Source organism: Lissotriton vulgaris, chromosome 10 (genome assembly GCF_964263255.1).
Source record: "Lissotriton vulgaris chromosome 10, aLisVul1.2, whole genome shotgun sequence".
Classification (NCBI taxonomy): domain Eukaryota; kingdom Metazoa; phylum Chordata; class Amphibia; order Caudata; family Salamandridae; genus Lissotriton; species Lissotriton vulgaris.
In genome coordinates, this window is record NC_141698.1 from 1,002,315,346 (window position 1) to 1,002,333,084 (window position 17,739).

At 44.6% G+C, this 17,739-nt stretch overlaps 1 protein-coding gene across 2 annotated transcripts in view; it reads left to right on the forward strand.

Annotated features, from left to right (window-relative positions):
- Positions 1–225: 225 nt before the first annotated feature.
- Positions 226–17,739, forward strand: part of CLCN5 (Cl-/H+ antiporter 5) — a 295,750-nt gene continuing 278,236 nt past the window's right edge. The window contains exons 1-2 of one of the 2 annotated variants that reach the window (XM_086942017.1): positions 226–376; positions 5,860–6,047. The gene's annotated coding sequence lies outside the window, so the exon portion shown is untranslated. The remainder of the gene's footprint in view (positions 377–5,859; positions 6,048–17,739) is intronic. The other variant, XM_086942018.1, reaches the window with a different exon arrangement.

Genomic DNA, 17,739 nt, shown 5'->3' on the forward strand with positions numbered 1-17,739 from the left:
CGTCTGGCCAGACAGCTCATCCCGGACGGATGGGTAGAGATTGGGAAGCTACGAAATACACACAACCAAACGGTTTTACTTCGCGCAAGAGAAAGAATCCCAAACAGAGCCGATAAGCAAGTGTGACAGTGACATCAACGACATGACATCACCTACCGCAGCATGACACGCGCTACAGAACTAGGACGTGACGCTGTCACCACGTGCCATTGCGTGGCCGCCGTTGCTAAGGGACCTTCCTCTAATAGGAACTAGTCACTCACTACCCGTCAGGCGCGGAGGCTGAGGCGCAGCAGTGCGTTGGCAGGACTGGGAGCCGCTGGGAGTGTGTGGCGGCCGGTCTGGAGCGCCCTGGGAGCCACAGGAGCCCAGCCAGGTGAGGGGACAGTGACGCCAGGCGAAGGGACAGGATCCCCCCCTCGTCTTATCCAAAAGGGACAGGGAGTACTGCCAGGGCTGGAGGAGAGTTTGATGAATTTAGAGGATGGATACCTGGTTTGCGGCTGGAGAACCCTTGAGCGATAAGGGAACTGGGGGTATTTTCTAGCAAAGCAGCAATGTGTGGATGAGCAGCAGGGGTAATGTGTGTGATGACCACTTCACTCCTTCTCATTGACAGTGTTGTTTTCCGCCTTGGGCTTTAAATGGGATAACGTGATGCATTCTGGGTGTTGTAGTCTTGTCTATCTTCCGTTGAGTTTCAAACTGTCTATCGTATATGTATGATTTGTGGGTTTAAAGGCTTGTACTGGAAAATATCCCAAGCGACAAGAAGTGAGGTGGCCACTCTCCGTGCAGGGGGTACGCATGGGGGCACTGTTATAAGCGAAACTGTATCATTGTTCAAAGGAAGCAGGGGCCTGTGTGGTAGATGAGTCGGTGAGCTGTGTCATAAGATCAACATGGTAGCCCTGTAAACAGATAGGCACGGAGACGCCGCACCAAGGATAATAAGGAGATCACAGCAGTAATGCATGCATAATAGCAGGCACTATGGGATTCAGGGGCCATCTCAGGTGCAGCACTAGGGAGAAGCTGTGGGTTCAGGCAGGACGTTACATATGGGCGCTTCTCTGTGTATAGCGAATGGTGGTCGGTGATATTTGGGTGTTTATTAAAGGGTACAGACGGAAGAGCCAGCCTATGTGGGCAAGAAGGTGAACAGTGGATATGTATAAACAAGGAGATCACGGTGTCCTGTGCATGCAGTCTGGAGGTGCATTGTGTGAGCAGTGATTAAAGCCGAGAGACACTTAAGGATTAGTGGCACTAGGCCAGGTTTCTGTTTCTGGGGCGGCCGAGCAGAAGTATCATTAGGGCTGAAAATACATGCTGTGGCTGGGCAACATTTAAAGTGACATTTCGTCAAGTGGGGTGCGCTGCAACTTTTTTATACACTAAGAAATGTAGCTGATTTGGGCAGGTCTACAAATGTTAAACATCTCTGGTAGTAATAGTTTATTTGGATATTATTTCTCTCCTCTCCAGATTAATTAAAGTTGGCAATGCCCATTAGCCAAGTGATTGTCTAAAAACCTTTTTTTTCACATTGCCATAGCTTCATGCTGGCTGGGATACTCAGAGCATTGGGTATTTCTGCAGTGTGTGTTGGAGGGAGAATACTTGCTCATGGAATATGAAAGAGCAAAACTACACCAACGAAGTTGTAGCTTTGCCTATAGATGTGCGTTCACAGAAACACATATCATGTTTATAGGTGTCAACTAAGCAAGTATGATATAAGTGGCCATTTAAGAAGCCATATACTTTGATTAAAATATATAATATGTATTATACATGCAGCCCACTAACAGATATGAAACTAGTACATTTTCTTTCCAGACAGCTCCATACTTCGCAGTACCTATTGTCACGTGGTCACGGGCATTACTATTATAGAGAGTTTTTCATTTCAGTGCGGAATACAAAATGTTGTATATAAGACGTAACACAGATTTCAAAGAAACGGAAGTACATAAATAAAGATGCTAATAAAAGGCAGATGATGTTTTACAAAACACTTTCTCATGAAAACTGGCATAACACAAGACGCGTGTAAAAGTGTTACTATATTTACCTCTTAGTTTAAAAAAAAAAAACGTACATTGACTGGTGAGATTCACTACTTCTGAGTGAATGAATGCAGAATCTTATATAGCGCAGGCCACTCAAACAAGAGTGTCCCGGCGCTAGAGGTTCAAGCAGGACAGGACCCAGAGGCAAGACTAGTTTTTAAAGAGCCTGGGTTTGTGGTGTTTCTTAAAAGCTGTTAGATCAGTAGTTGCTCACAGGGAGGCAGGAAGTTGGTTCCATGCTTGAGCGCCCAGAAACCCAAAAGATCTGACCCGCATACGGGCCAAGCATACTTTGGGAATGCAGGCGAGGTCAGAGGAGGAGGATCTTAAGGCTCTGCTAGTGAATAACGGCTAGCAAGCTGATTGAGATAGCTGGTCCCTTGCCATGAAAGGCTTTGAAGAATATCACCAGGGCCTTAAACTGAATCTGTTCCTTCACTGGGAGCCAGTGTAGGGCCTTAAGGTGATGAGCCATGCCAAAGCAAGTGCCTACCAGTGCCTGGACCTGGGACCGGATCGAGAGGGTGTTATCTGTGAAAATGCTGTGATTCTTTACCCATAGTTTGGGCTGCGAGGGCGGAGACCACTCCCCAGGCCACAATAGACTCCAATTCCGCACAGAAGGCAAGTCGAAAGAGGCAATCTCAGATTTGTCAAGGTTGCATTTCAGCTGATTAGCCTGGAGCAAATTAAATACCTTCATGTTTTTGTTTGATGGGTTAGTCATTGCTTCTTGTAACTTTAATCTCCAATAATATCTTTGACTTTTCACGTAACAGATCTATAATAACTTGTGCTTGTTAAAACTGTTTCTGCCATTTTATAGCACTCTAAATAACAATCACTCTTTAGTCCACTCACCCATGCTCCAGTTATGAACTGCACAAAGAAGAAAGGTTGACATGCCCCTGCTGGTATTCTATCCAGCTGTCTAGACATTACCCAGGGTGACTGTAGATGTCATACTGACACATACACCCAAATAGGAAAGTGCCTCTTTTGACTTAGTTACCCCCCACTTTGTGCCTGGTGCAACTTTCACTGAAAGTTTACTGGGTTCCTGCTAACCAAGTCACCAGTACCAGTGTTCTTTAATTTGATAACTTTATTTCGGTCAAAGACCATAAAAGTGCAAATAAAATTCATGCAAGCAACAAGTATTAAAACAATAAATAGTAAGCAGATCATTTGTTGTTAAAAAAGAATTAAACAGTTGAGTTATCAAAGAGTAACAATAAAAGATGCCATGAATTTTACAAAGAAATTACAAAACTTTGTCTTCTGCGACACATACCGAATAGGTATCGAGATACGGCAAACACAGTGGGAGGATTGGTATCTTAAAACAAAATCCAGCACGCCTGGGTGACATGTCGAAGCTTAAGGTTCCTGCATATTGGCATCAACTAACATCTTCTTATTACTGAATATGCAGGACCGAAAAACATTACATGAACCAAATTTTCGTTTTTATAATTACATGCCGGGCAGGCTTCTTTGCTTGACTTTGACCATCTGGATGTGAAAGACCTAATCGGTAGGGTACCATGCCTTAGCTGGAGATAGAGCTTTTTCGCAAGCTGAGGTTGTATTACGTCCATGAATTCCTCAAATTTAAGTTCTACTTTAACAAGGAGGAACTCTGACGATAGCCTACCCAAAGTTGCAGACCTCTGTAATACAAGGAAGTTCTCCATACGGATCTGAGTTTGGAGTTCTTCTTTCGATATCCCAGGACATGACATCTCGGGTGTTTCCCAGAGTTGCGGATAACCTAACTGGGTGCAAACATTCCTAATATGTAGAAGCCATGGGATCTTTTTGTTTTTAAGAGAGGTCCACACCTCAGCAAATTGTGCCTGGTGCAACTTTCACTGAAAGTTTACCGGGTTCCTGCTAACCAAGTCACCAGTACCAGTGTTCTTTCCCTAAACTGTATAATTGTTGCACAATTGGCATCCCTTTAGGATCCCTGTAAGTCCCTAGTAAGTGGTACCTAGGGCCTTGGAACCTGAGGGTCCCTAATGGTTGCAGTATGAATTGTGCCACCCTAAGGGACCCTTCAGCAAGCTTGTGTAAACTGCCATTGCAGCCTGAGTGTCTTGGTGCAGTGAATACTAAGAGTCAACATGGCACATATCCCTGTGTTCCATGCCTGCCAAGAACTGCATGTGGCGTCAGTAAGTCACCCCTACGGCAGGCGTTACAGCCGTAAGACAGGGTGCACTAGACCATATGTGGGCATATCAGCCGGAGTGGCTATGTCCCAGTGATATCTAAGCTCATCCTTAGATATTACAAATGCACAGGGTAGCCATGACGAGTACATGGGCTGGAAAGTCATGATTACAAGTTCCCCAACTACATGATTACCTCACTGTACCCCAGGTGTTTGGTACCAAACACCTCATCTTGATAAACTTGATCTGAACCTATAAATAATTTCACCCAGAGATCACCTTAGAGGTGCTGCCTTAAAACCTATAGCCTACTAGTGTGTTGACTGAATGGTCGCGACCAGTCAGCCACCCTAGACAGGTTTCTGACTGCTTGAGGTGGATCATAAAACTGCAGAAACATGTCGACTTAAACATCTAGTCAGTAGTTATTTGTTGAACCCACTGACTCTTAGCACTAATTATGTTTTTATCCATTGGAAGTGTACAGCCATAGAATAAAGTCAATTTTACGTCCACTCTCCAATTTTAATTGAGCACTTTTTCTCACTCATCTTTCTTTATGCACTGTTTCTAGTAACCAATCCTTGCCTACTTAACAACTTGGTGAGCCCCACACACTTCACAGCTAGATTCTAGTGAAGTGGTTGCAACAAGGATTCTCCACTCTGTGTAGTGGCCTAAATGATGGAAAGGGTGGTATAGGATGGTTAACTGATGGTAACTTGACACGTTGTGCGAGTATCCTGTTACATACCATACTGACACATTGGATACATTTAGGTAATAAGTCATAACACATGAGACATACTATAGGGCCTTTTTGCCTAAGACCCACAGTTACTCTTTTGTATTTATATGCTTGAGGTGATATCCTTCGCTCTTGGAGGCCACGAACAAAGCCTGCTCTGGGCGGAGGTGTTCACACCTCCATGCAGGATGTGCATTCCTGGGCGGGAAGCTTCAAAGACCCTGCCATCTTTATGTGACCTAGACCTCTCCTGGTAGTGGAGATGCCTACCCACTGTCCTTACTACACTTTTTGTTGGCAAGCAGGTGGAAAATTAGTAATGCTAGGAAGTGTGCCCACATTCAGCCAGATTCCGATAATGATTCAGTGATGGTCCACCAAAGTCAAACGGTTAAGAACCACTGGCCTAGAGTTTTACATCATACTTCTGATATTATTTGTTGATGCAAGGCATATAACAGAAGATTTCATCACTGATGCTGTCAGTTTAAATAGCTTATTTTGTTGCTAGGTTATCATTCAATTGAAGTTGTAGGGCAGATATGTAACAATGGGTATAAGCCCTCTAAAACATTGGCAAAAAAGCGTGGGTTTGTCAGAAGGAGAGCAGAGGAAGTGTGCATGAAAGGAGAGTACTTTGTGTTCTGCACTGAACACTTAGATTGGGGCGGAGTGGTGGAGGCCTTCATACCACGGGATGAACAAGTGCAGCGGGTGTGGTGCATGTCAGGCTCAGTAGGAAAATACAAACTTTATTGTGCCTCGTACCTTGTTTTAACATTCATTCGGTGGAGGTCGTGCCTCATGCACCCATGCACCCCTGCCATCACCAATGACAGTTTCTTCTCTTTCTTAGGTTTACTTTCTGTGCATTCAGTGGTAGCTGCGAAGATCCTGCCAACACATTTTCGTGATGTTCCTTAGTTAGAGGCTCTGCTCTTCTGGTTTATACTTTTCAAATCTTGTCCCCATCTGTGATGGCTTCTGATGCTCCTGCAGGGCTGTGACGGCTCTTTGGGTCCTGCCACCAGCAGTGTTCAGAAGGTCAGTCGAATCTTTCACTTTAACACTGTTAAAATATACAGGTTTTGGGCATCTCCTGGATAATTAAAACACATCGATTGATTGTGCAAACAACCAAATATTTGAATCCCTTCCATGTACAGAATTCTGTGTGATGGGCGCATTCATGAACATATCATATGTGCCAATATGAAATACATATGTGCTGCTTTTACCAACTCTAACTTTTCTTTAGGCTCATTTCACACAGGACTATCTGCTAGTAATCCTGTATCATCTCATCCCACGTTTTTGCATGCAAATAGAACCTGGAAGTCTAGTAGAGCCAGTTAGGCTTTTGGTGTCTCCATTGTTACTAAAAAAGGATCTTCTATTCGGCTATTCATCTACTTCTAAAGAAGTACCAGTGCATGGACTTTATTTTTGCGTCCGTCTAAATTGTTTGTTTTTTCCATTTTAAACTAAATGACTTGTATTTGAGGACGGTCACATTTGTTACATTCAGTTGTATTTCACAGGCATCCTTGTCAGATTGTATTCATTGGTGCAAACTCCACCCCCACCTTTTGCTCCTGTTATTTTTGTCATTTGTACTGTCTTAACAATGCATAATACGACAAACACAAGAAGACGCTAGGATCAATGTACACGTTGCCTGCATGTTTACATAGAAGAACAAAGTTCTAGGTTCTTTTTACACGGGTTAATCCTGCTTTCTGAGACCACAGGGTCCTTCCTAACTATTTAACTCTTGATGAAAATGTTGTGCAAAAGTTCTAGACCCGTCAATAGTAACTGTCTATGGATTAGACTGTTGCTCGGTAACCTGGTCAGCGCGATACTTTTTAACCTCTTCTGCTGGGCGTGCTGTTTACAGGGGTGTGGACTTTTATAAAATATCTACTTGCCAAAGAAGCGCAATGCCTTAGAAATACCTTGCCCTTTAAAAAAGAAAAAAAAGCCACTTTTCTCTTTTAGTGCTATTCACTGAGGTGACAAATTATGGCAGCATGCTCGTAATGTTAGTGCTCTGATAGCTTCTCTGATTATGCTCATATTATGTCGGGGGTTGAATTCTAGCCAGGCTCTGATTTTCCCACATTTCTGCAAATCTATGTAACGATGCTGAAGTTGGTGGTAATGGTTCGAATGCCCTGTGTGTCTGCGCACACCCACCAACTTGCATGTCCTCTCCAGTCTCTTCCTACACTAAAAAAGGTTGGAAGTTTACCCCTGACCAGGGCAGAAGTAGAAGGTTTCCATGGTAGGGGCGGGGCAAAGGTGTTTTTTGGTCGTCGTGTACATTTTCCCAAGAGCAAATTTAACGTATTTGTAGAGCGAATGCTCACCCTAGGGTAGCGTGGTGCTGAAGTAACGATGTTTGTTGCCAGCATCAATGGTACTCGTTTTATCGACCTTGGAAGGTTGAAAGGTTGAGTGGACCTGCCGGGATTTGAACATGTGACCATGTTTATTTATTCATGTGAAAGTGGAATTCACAAAAGTTTGCTTAGAAGTACTATTTCCATGCATGCTTCGGTAAAGTTTTGTGAATTCGTGAAGGTCGGCCATCTGCACCATGCACCTTTCTTTAAGAATTGGACCCCCTAACTTATTTTCATGTTACCCTTTATTGTTTTACATCGATTCCCCCTTATTTATTTATTTATTTTTAATATTGACATGCATCGGAATATTTTACTAAACAAGAGAAATGTTATCTAAAGTTGTGCAACAGATTAGTAAAACTTTTTTCCAAGCTGCAATTTTTTACGTGTACATTTTATTTTAAAATGATGACTATTTATGTATGGTTTAACTGAAAAATCGAGTTTCTGACATGTGTATATTGTTTCAATGCATATAGAATCTATTTTATGTTTGTCTGTCCATATTAATTTATTTTTAACTAAATTAGGAGCCACCTAGTTTCACTTGGGGCTACCTATTTTAACATTTAAACTGTGATTCTGATGTATGAAATATTTCTTAATAAAAATATATATTTCTAAATAACTTGTGGTTAAGTCAGTGCATTGAGGTGTTAATATACATAATATTGAACTGGTTACCTGAGCATGCTCAGGACATTTGTTGCCTAGGAAATTTTTCTTAAAATCGTATTAGCCCTGTCCTAGGAACATTATCCGAAATCAGGGGGTCCTTGTTTAACTATACATTTTATTTTAAAAGCCACAAATTACCAATCTTGCTATACGGCTTTTTGCGTGTAATCTGGGAGAATTCTGTGAACTTTTGAAGTAGCCTCAAATTGCTAAGTTTTGGAAGCTTGTGTACTGTAATGCACTTCGAGGCCACATCTCACGGAATTTCCTTACATTGTTGGCCTTAATAGTAAAAACTTTGCATTAGTGAATCCTATATTTAAGCTTCACCATTTACACACACATAGAAGTCTTTCTTTAGAGGCAGACAATCCTTTCACAGGTTGCTCCTATAAACTGCATTCTGTTCTGGTATCTTGGGGGGGGGGGGGGGGTGGGGGTTAAATTCGAAAGGTTGATCTTTTGATTCTTTTGTTTCTTTTTTCTTCATGCCACTTCTCATTTTCCCTTATTTTTGCTTTCACAGTTTAGCCGGACTCCTCAGCTCCGTTTTCCCGCCGCTGCCTTACGTGCGGCCCCGTCCCCCCACACCCATTGGATTCTTCCCTCCCAGCTGACCCCTCCTCCCCTCTTAAGGTGTCCGCAGCGCGGCAGAGACAGTGACCCTAACCCTCGGGTAGGTCACTTCCCCACCGCAGCTGCTCCGTCTGCCAGTCTTCTTGCCTCCTGCTCCCCCCTCCAGATCGGCGCACTCCTACCCTCTTCGAGCGCCGCCTGGACTGCCTGCGCCTGGACTGAGTGCCCCCGTGTGCCTGCCTGCCCCATTCTCTTTTTCTGTACCCCTGCCTGAGTGTCCGTGTGCCTGCCTGCCCCTTTCTCTATTTTGTACCCCCGAGTGAGTTGCTACGCCCGCCGGGCTCCTCAGCCCCGTTTTTCCCGCCGCTGCCTCCTGTGCAGCCCCGCTCCCCCCACACCCATTGGATTCTTCCCTCCCGCCTCCCAGCTGACCCCTCCTCCCCTCCTCCCCTCTTATGACTCCCCCGGAGCGACCGCTCCGTCCACAGGCACGCCGTGGAACTCTGGAACCTGCTTGACGCGACAGCACCAGGCGTCGCCTTCCTCACTGAAACCTGGATGAACGCCTCCTCAGCACCCGACATCGCCCTAGCCATCCCGGATGGATACAAGATCACCCGGAGGGACCGTGTCGACCAGACTGGAGGAGGCATCGCCATCGTACACAAGAACACCATCCGCATCTCGACCAACTCCGACGAAACCTTCACCGCCGCCGAGCACCTCCACTTCCAGATACACACCGACCCCAAGACCACCCTCCGTGGCACCCTCATCTACAGACCCCCGGGACCACGCACACAATTCAGCGAAGACATCGCAGACTTCATCAGCCCGCACGCCCTTCCCTCCGTCGACTACATCTTCCTAGGAGACCTCAACTTCCACCTGGAGAACAACAATGACAGAAACACCACCACCCTGCTGGACAACCTCGCCAACCTCGGACTCAAGCAACTGGTGAACACCCCCGCTTACTACGCCGGCCGCACGCTTGACTCCGTCTTCTCATCCAGCAAGCACATCTCCTTCAGCCACTCCACTGGACCGACCACAGCTGCGTCCACTTCAGCATCAGAAGAACTACGACCCACCACCACCCGCAACAGGTTCCCCGCCGGAACTGGAGCAAGATCACCGCCGAGCAGCTCACCGCCTCCCTCAGCCAGAACACTCCCACCAGCACCACGGACCCCAACGAAGCAACCAGCAACCTCACCAACTGGCTGACCACCTGCGCCGATGACCTCGCACCACTAAAGAACCCTCCCAGCAAACCTGGCAGCAAGAAAACCCCCTGGTTCACCGATGAACTCCAGGACTCCAAGAAGAACTGCCGCACCCTCGAGAAAGCCTGGCGGCTCGACCAGACCACAGACAACAGGACCGCCCTCAAGCGCGCCACCCGCAAACACCATCAGCTGATCCGCGCCACCAAGAAGACGGCACTCAAAGAACGACTGGACAACAACGCCCACGACAGCAAGGAACTCTTCAGCCTTGTCAAAGAGTTCTCCAACCCCAGCGCCGGAAACAACGACATCACTCCCTCTCAAGACCTCTGTAACTCACTCGCCTCGTTCTTCCACCGCAAGATCGCCGACATACACAACAGCTTCGACGCACAGATCACGCACCCTACCACCGAACCAACGCCCGCCACCACCACCCTCTGCAACTGGACCCCGATCAGCACCGAAGACACCACCCGCACGATGAACTCCATCCACTCCGAATCACCAACCGACCCCTGCCCACACCATGTCTTCAACAAAGCCGACACCATCATCGCACCCCATCTCCGGGACATCATCAACACCTCCTTCCACACCGCCACCTTCCCGGATGAGCTGGAAGCACGCCGAGCTTCTGCCCTCCTGAAGAAATAAACGGCGGACCCCACCGACCTCAAGAACTACCGTCCCATCTCGCTCCTTCCTTTTCCTGCCAAAGTCATCGAGAAGACCGTCAACAGACAGCTCGCCGCCTTCCTCGAGACAAATGGATCCCTCGACCCCTCGCAGTCCGGGTTTCGGGCCAACCGCAGCACCGAGACCGCCCTGATCGCAGCCACCGACGACATCAGAGCCCTGATTGACAACGGGGAAACAGCGGCCCTCATCCTCCTGGACCTCTCTGCGGCGTTCGATGCTGTCTGCCACCGCACCCTAGTGCAGTGCCTCAGCAACATCTGAATCCAAGAGAAAGCACTGGAGTGGATCATCTCGTTCCTCGCTGGAAGAAACCAGAGAGTCCGCCTCCCCCCCGTTCAGATCCGAGGCCACCAAAGTCATCTGCGGCGTACCACAGGGATCCTCACTCAGCCCAACCCTCTTCAACGTCTACATGAGCCCCCTCGCAGCCATCGCACGCCAACACAACCTCAACATCATCTCCTACGCCAACGACACCCAACTGATCCTCTCCCTCACCAACGACCCCGCCACCGCCAGAGCCAGCCTACACGAAGGGATGAAAGACGTCGCCGACTGGATGAAGAACAGCCGCCTGAAACTGAACTCGGACAAGACGGAAGCCCTCATCTAAGGAAGGAGCCGATTAGAAATCCAGGTTGGTGCGACAGGTAAGGGAATCTTCACTCACTACTAGTGTGGAACTAATTGCTGCAGGCTAAGCTTGCATCACTCCCATGGCAGGAGTAGTGATATATGATTCTCGTGTATTCAAAAGTATAGTAATGGCAGCAATAGTTTGCAGTCCTCTGTAACGCACAACCCAGATGCAGTGGCAGGATGACATTTCTTTGTTCAGAAAATTCCATATCAGATGATCTCAGATTGGTTGAAGAAATATAAGGCTGAGCTGGATGTTAAAGTAACTCTTCTGCCTTGAAGAGGGGGGATTGGAGGTGGGCGGGAAGGGAGCAATATGACTTGGAATTAAATGGTTTTCTATTGCCACCCCATTTAGTACCTCTGCTGTATGTGCTCCATCTTCTATCTTCCAGCCTTTGGTCTGTTAGATCTCTCCTTGGAGTGCTGCTTCTGGCCACGCGCCATTGAGGAATGCTGCACCTTTAGTGTCCAGCATTAGACTGTCTGCAGATCCAACATTGATTCTGGCTTGAGTCTGTAAGGATGTCTATGCTACCACTATGCATAATGTTTGCTTTACTGTACATGCAGAAAGATGGACGCACACTTTGGAAAAGATAGGCTTTGTAATACATCCAGCTACTTCTTCTTACTAGTAGTGCATGCAGAGCATTTTGCCACATTGGGCCAGAAGCTCCAGCTAAGCCAAACTGTAAAGATATTGCAGTGCTACCTATTAGAATGGCTTACTACATGGGGAGACGGTGGGGGGGGTGCGGGGGTTGCATCTCCTGTGCATAACAATGGGAGTGCCAGAATGAAATGCATTGCTAATGTTTGTTTTGCTATCTGGATAAAGTGCCTGGCACCACTAGGTGTTTTTTGTTTAAATCCTTTTTCCATCATGTTTTTGATAATGTGCTTATTACTTTTTTTACTTGGAGTTCTGTATTTTGTGGAAATTGATCTTCTCTAGGAAAAAAAAGAAAATGTTTGTCATCTTTTACTCCTTAACATCTCTACCACGGTTTGAATGTGGCTATTCAATTTTTTTATATGGCTCTTCTTATTAGTTTAATTGATACACAATTACCGCTCACTTGCTGAAGCATGATCATACAATTTACTTCCCGCTTTATGTACATCAAAAGCTCTACAAATCCGGTTTGAGATTACGCCACACATTCCTGTGTAGGACAGTTTTTCATGCGGCTGGCACCACTATGGTCTCCATCTTCTAATATTTCTTATTACAGCCTCTTGCTTTATATTATATTTCTTCCGCTTTTTTACAGAGTTCCATGTCCCGGAGCCACTTCTTGCATGGCAGGGCTGTCTCTTGATTCTATTGGCGTGCAATGTCTCTCTTGGTGATTATCGTCCTCATTGCTAAGAGGACACAAGACCCTTCCACCCTCTCACTCTCCCATTATTCGTAAGATTGCTTGCTTTGGTCCTTCAATGGGAAGCTGTATTAACATCCATCGATCTGTATGCACTTGAAAAACCTGTACAACCTAATTTTACTTAGGTTGCAGACGGTTGAATTCCACGATGCAAGTTCATCTTTGTATGTGTTAAAGGCATTGCAAGTTGTAGTCTTCAAAAAAACTGGGACTTGTATAGGGTATATTTGTCTGACAACTTTTCAGAAGACCTCTTGAGACTGGTGGCCTAGCTTTGATATCCAGTCTTAAGATCTGAACCTCTTTCTGCCAGTGCCCTGGCCATACAGGTTCCATGCACCGTGGTGTCCCACCAGTTATGGTCTTATACAATTTAATGGTCTTCGGGGCTTGAACAATATATAAAAGTGGTCAACACTGGCATCATATGCTTAATGGAAGTACCAGACAATGGTGCTTTAAGTCAGAGTTTTTGAGAGAGTCGATTTACAATCTATAGGCTGGGACATCCTATCTCCAAACAACCACTCATTAATAGTAATGAGCTAGAAAGCCCAATAATAGAACTTAAGGTCTGTTTGTCATAATGTGGACAGGGAATATTTTAGGAAAGAGACCCAGGCGAGTGCCCCCTTTATTCAATGACCCACCACTGCCCTATTGGAACTTCACAAGGAAGCTCCACTGACCGGTTCTTTACACTGTGATCTATGGAGGGCTGCGGTGCCTACTATTGCAGTTATCCCAAAACCCAATAAGCCAGCAACTGAATGCCCCTGCTACCACCTAATTTCTTTGATTAGTATGGAAACTAAAATGGCAGCAACATTATTGGTGAGAAGGCGAGCCAGAGTGGTAACGGCACTGGTCCATTGTGATCAGAACAGCTTTATGCTGGGGTGAGCACACACCAATGCTTATGGAGGCACAACATTACTCTCTCCAGTGCTGACAAACTGATTGGACATTTTGTCTTAATTCTAGTGAACTTCAAAAAGGCACATGCTAGAGTAATCTGGCTCTTCAAGTTCCAAGCAGTGAAAAGTGATTACTTCAACCAATATGGAGGGGATGGAGGAGGTGGGACATGGGAGTCATTCCAAGACATTTGAGAATCTTTTGCTATGTGATTAATAGATGACATGTTTACAGGATGGCTGAGGGTTAGGCATTCCTTGTGATGAATGATCTGGATGTCAATTTTGATAATGGTGATACTCCAATGGATGAGTGTTGGGACATCAGAATCTGGTGATTCAGGCCACTATTGTAAACCGCTTTGGCTACTACAACTCCGTATTGCTTGGTTGACCTCTGCAGGGCTCCTAAATTGGCTACAGCAGATTGAGAATGTGACTTCCAGATTGGCACTGTAATGGCCCCATACAACTTCTGCCTCCAACGCTGAACACTCCTCATTAGTTACCTGTTGCCTAGAAGATTTACTTCAAGTCCCTATATGGGCTGTATGGATGTGCACGGTAGAGGACCTAGTTTTCAAGGAAAATGTATGCGTCATACGCCGGCCTGAGACTAAAGGAGGATCATTATCGGATGAAGGGCCTCTCTTTGGAATTGTATCCCCCTTTCTTTGCTACTTAGAAAGAATAAGACCTGGAAAAGCCAAGCAGTCTCTCCTTAGCTAGCTGTTTAATGGCTCGTTATTTGTTTTTGCAATTATGGCAAGCATATACCACACAAAAAAGGAGGGGGGAAAAAGAAAACCAAAGAAAATCTGACGCCTAAATGTGGCGACCATACTCTTTCAATACAAGATTTAAATTTAAATTGTAACCTTCACATATACTTTTATCAGTGGTACAGGTGCTGGCTGCAGGCACATTTTACAGCACACTAAAATATTAATGTTATTGGTGCTAAGGAAAGACACTATTGGCTTTGAATTATTGTAACATGAATTTCTACTATAAACGATCTATGATGGCTAAAATGGTAAAGAAATGATTGAGAATGAAAAAAGAAAATGCATTAGCTGGATAAAGTGTTAATAGCCTAATGTCCCTGGGGGCTGAAGTGCAGCTTATTTAGGCAGATGAGCACACGAGGCCAGGAAAATTCTATCACGCAATAATACAGTAGAGCCAATGGCTGTAGTGGGCTGACACATTGCCACATGCTGTAGTGGGTCGAAGAAAAATGTGAATAACAGTGGACCAGTAGATGAAGAGGGCTTACCCAAAGCGACTCTATGAATGTATTTAGATTATTGAATTTTTTTTTCCACTTAAATCAAACAAACTGATAAAGCCGTCTCTCAGTCCGCCCTAATAAAATAGGTGACAATCTGTGATAGATGCTTCAACATGTGTAATCCAGTTGTAATGGTACACACATTAGCATTTTGAAATGTTGTTTAACAATATTATTACAATTGGGATGTAGACGCCAGGTATCTCATTCTGTTGGTACTTGGCCAATAATTTAATGTAAACACTATCATTTAGGCACCAAATTATAATTCTATATTTTCTATCTGAACTTGCTGAATATAGTCTGTATGTTGATGTTTTGTGCTCTTCTAATATACAGGGCCTTAAAGCTGATGTTGATCAGGCATAAAGCAAGGGCAGTTCATGATTTCAGGACATTGATGAAACCAGAGTGAAAGACCTTTGCTTTGAAGCTGCAGATGGGTGGTTCTGGAGCCGTCCTTTGCTGGATGGATTTGATAAGCGTGGTCTTTAGGTGCAGTATCCTGGACAAAATCGAATATTGGTTCTCTGATACCCAGCACTGGTTAATCTTTATTGCTCTGCGAACATCTCAATTACAACAAACTCAATGACCAGCGATACCTCAGATACAATGCATCTATAATATTTGAGCTTTTTTGAGCAGTAACCGCTCCTTTTTTCTGGGTTGCATCATACACAAAACTCAGAAAACTACTTTCTTTGGTCATCTGTTTAGAATGCTATAGCCTCTGTCGCTTTCTCTGAAGTTCATAAAGAGATTGACTCGTACCGTATCGTCCCGCGCCAAGGTGGATAGTTTAGAAGGAGAGTTGAAATTGTTAGGATGTAGGTGTCTGGCATGGTGGTGTGTGCTACTCCATCTCAGAAACATTGAATAGGGATCTTTTCTGCATTCATTTATACCTGCCGAACCATTTCAGTGATTGCACAACAAGTCTGTGTTAAACTACACAACAAGTCTGTGTTAAACTACACAATTACAAGTGATTGATACTATTATTAAAGCAGGTGTCTTTAGTAAATTCATCTCGACTATCTTGTGTTCAAGATGACAGCAGAGTTCTCCAGCTTGACATTTGCCTCCCCAGGTATAAATAGGGAGCTGACATAGGTAGGCAATCCGTAAGAATTCAATTGTTTCTTGCAGGATTACTTATAAGGCGATCTATCATTTTATCATAAGTCCAGAGTTTCCTTGGGTTTCAAGTGACACATACCTTGTGCAAGCCACTCACTTGCTTCTCTTTGTCTTTTAGTTTACTATACTTACTTGTTGTATTGACTCCCTTGATATTCAAGTGCTCAAGAAAATTTTCTCGTTTTCATTGTGTTTAGCACCTCAATTGAGTCTAGCAACGTCTTTTTTTCTATGGGGTGGACTAAGTTCATACCATGTCTCTATAATGCAATGCGTATTTGTAAAATTATGCATATGTTTTTGCAATTTGTTCTTCTGCCTTTCATGTTGATTTATGTCTGATGTTTTGATTAAAAGTAGTGTTTTGGATTAATATAAAATATATGTTTGCTTTCCCTTTTCCAGCTTATTGTTTTTGATTGAAACAGATTGACAGATCTCAATAATGTTATGAATGTAAACCTGAACGGGCACTCTCAAGGATCACCCCACCCTCTTCTACTGTTACAGTCCTTAGATATTGTTACCTCTTATAGTGCAATTTTTACTTCTGTATTTGCAAGCCTGAAGAGGGTATCTGAGTGTTTTACGTAAGAATACTTACTACTGCATGCAAGCAGTTTACATAGAGTTTAAAAGTGTGCTATTTGTAAGGCTCGAACCTAGTCAAAAGGAGCAAACTGTGACATAGGGTTTGTGCATTGCCACATTTTACACAGTCAAAACAATATAAGACCACATTCAAACACATACCTAAAATCATTATAGTCTACACATTGAAGATTATCAATGACTTTAAAGAAAGATGAGCGGGCACCCATTCTTTCTTCCAGCATGGTTGCCAGCCATAGTCCTAACAAGGTTAGAAATCCAGTTGTTTTCAGGAATCTATGGCGCCTCATGGCTGCCTCCATCGGTGTCGCAATGGGAATGGGGCTAGGCTAAAAGTTGTTGGCATTCATCCTGCCTGCGGATCACCCCTTACTCTAGGAGGATCCAGGCATCTCAAAAGACAGCAGACTCTTCCCCATCCAAGGCTTGAAGCATGCAACCTGTAGCGCATGGTCCGTTGGGCAGCTTGCTGATAGAGGGCTGGAGGGAAGCCATCTAGCCGAAGGCAGTCTGGATTGGCCAAACTTGTAATCTGATCAAGCCCTACAACACAGTGATTCCCTGCCCTTGCCACAGCCCTGAAATGTTGTTTGCACAGAATCTGAACCTGGATGAACACTAACACCATGATTACCTAGACCTACCCTTTCAACAGTTTTTAGGTGTTACTTCTTAGTGTGATGAATGTAAACATAAATCGATTTCCTAAGCCTCCATACTGCCACAGTCCTCAGATCTTGTAACAGTGTGACGAATGTGAAATTGAACAAGCATGAACACAGTGATTCACCCACCCCTAGTACAGACCGCAGAAGCTGTTACTTTTTACAGTGTGATGAATGTAAATCGAAACTGACACTAGTACAGTGATTTTCTACCATGCCCTACTTAAACTACTAGAGTCCTTGGATGGTAAAAATGTGGATTTGATGCACCTACCTAATATCAGAGAAACTTCCTATACTTTTTTCTTCCTTGTGTTTCAAGCCAAAGTGAAAATAAATAGAATCTAAAAATAGTTGTATGCAAGAAGCAATCAGCTTCCCTATCAAGTGTCCACAGGCCATATGCCACTCAGTCGGACAGTTCTGGATTCTTTACTAACATCCCACTGTGTGTCGGACACCTCGGATCATGGTAGTGA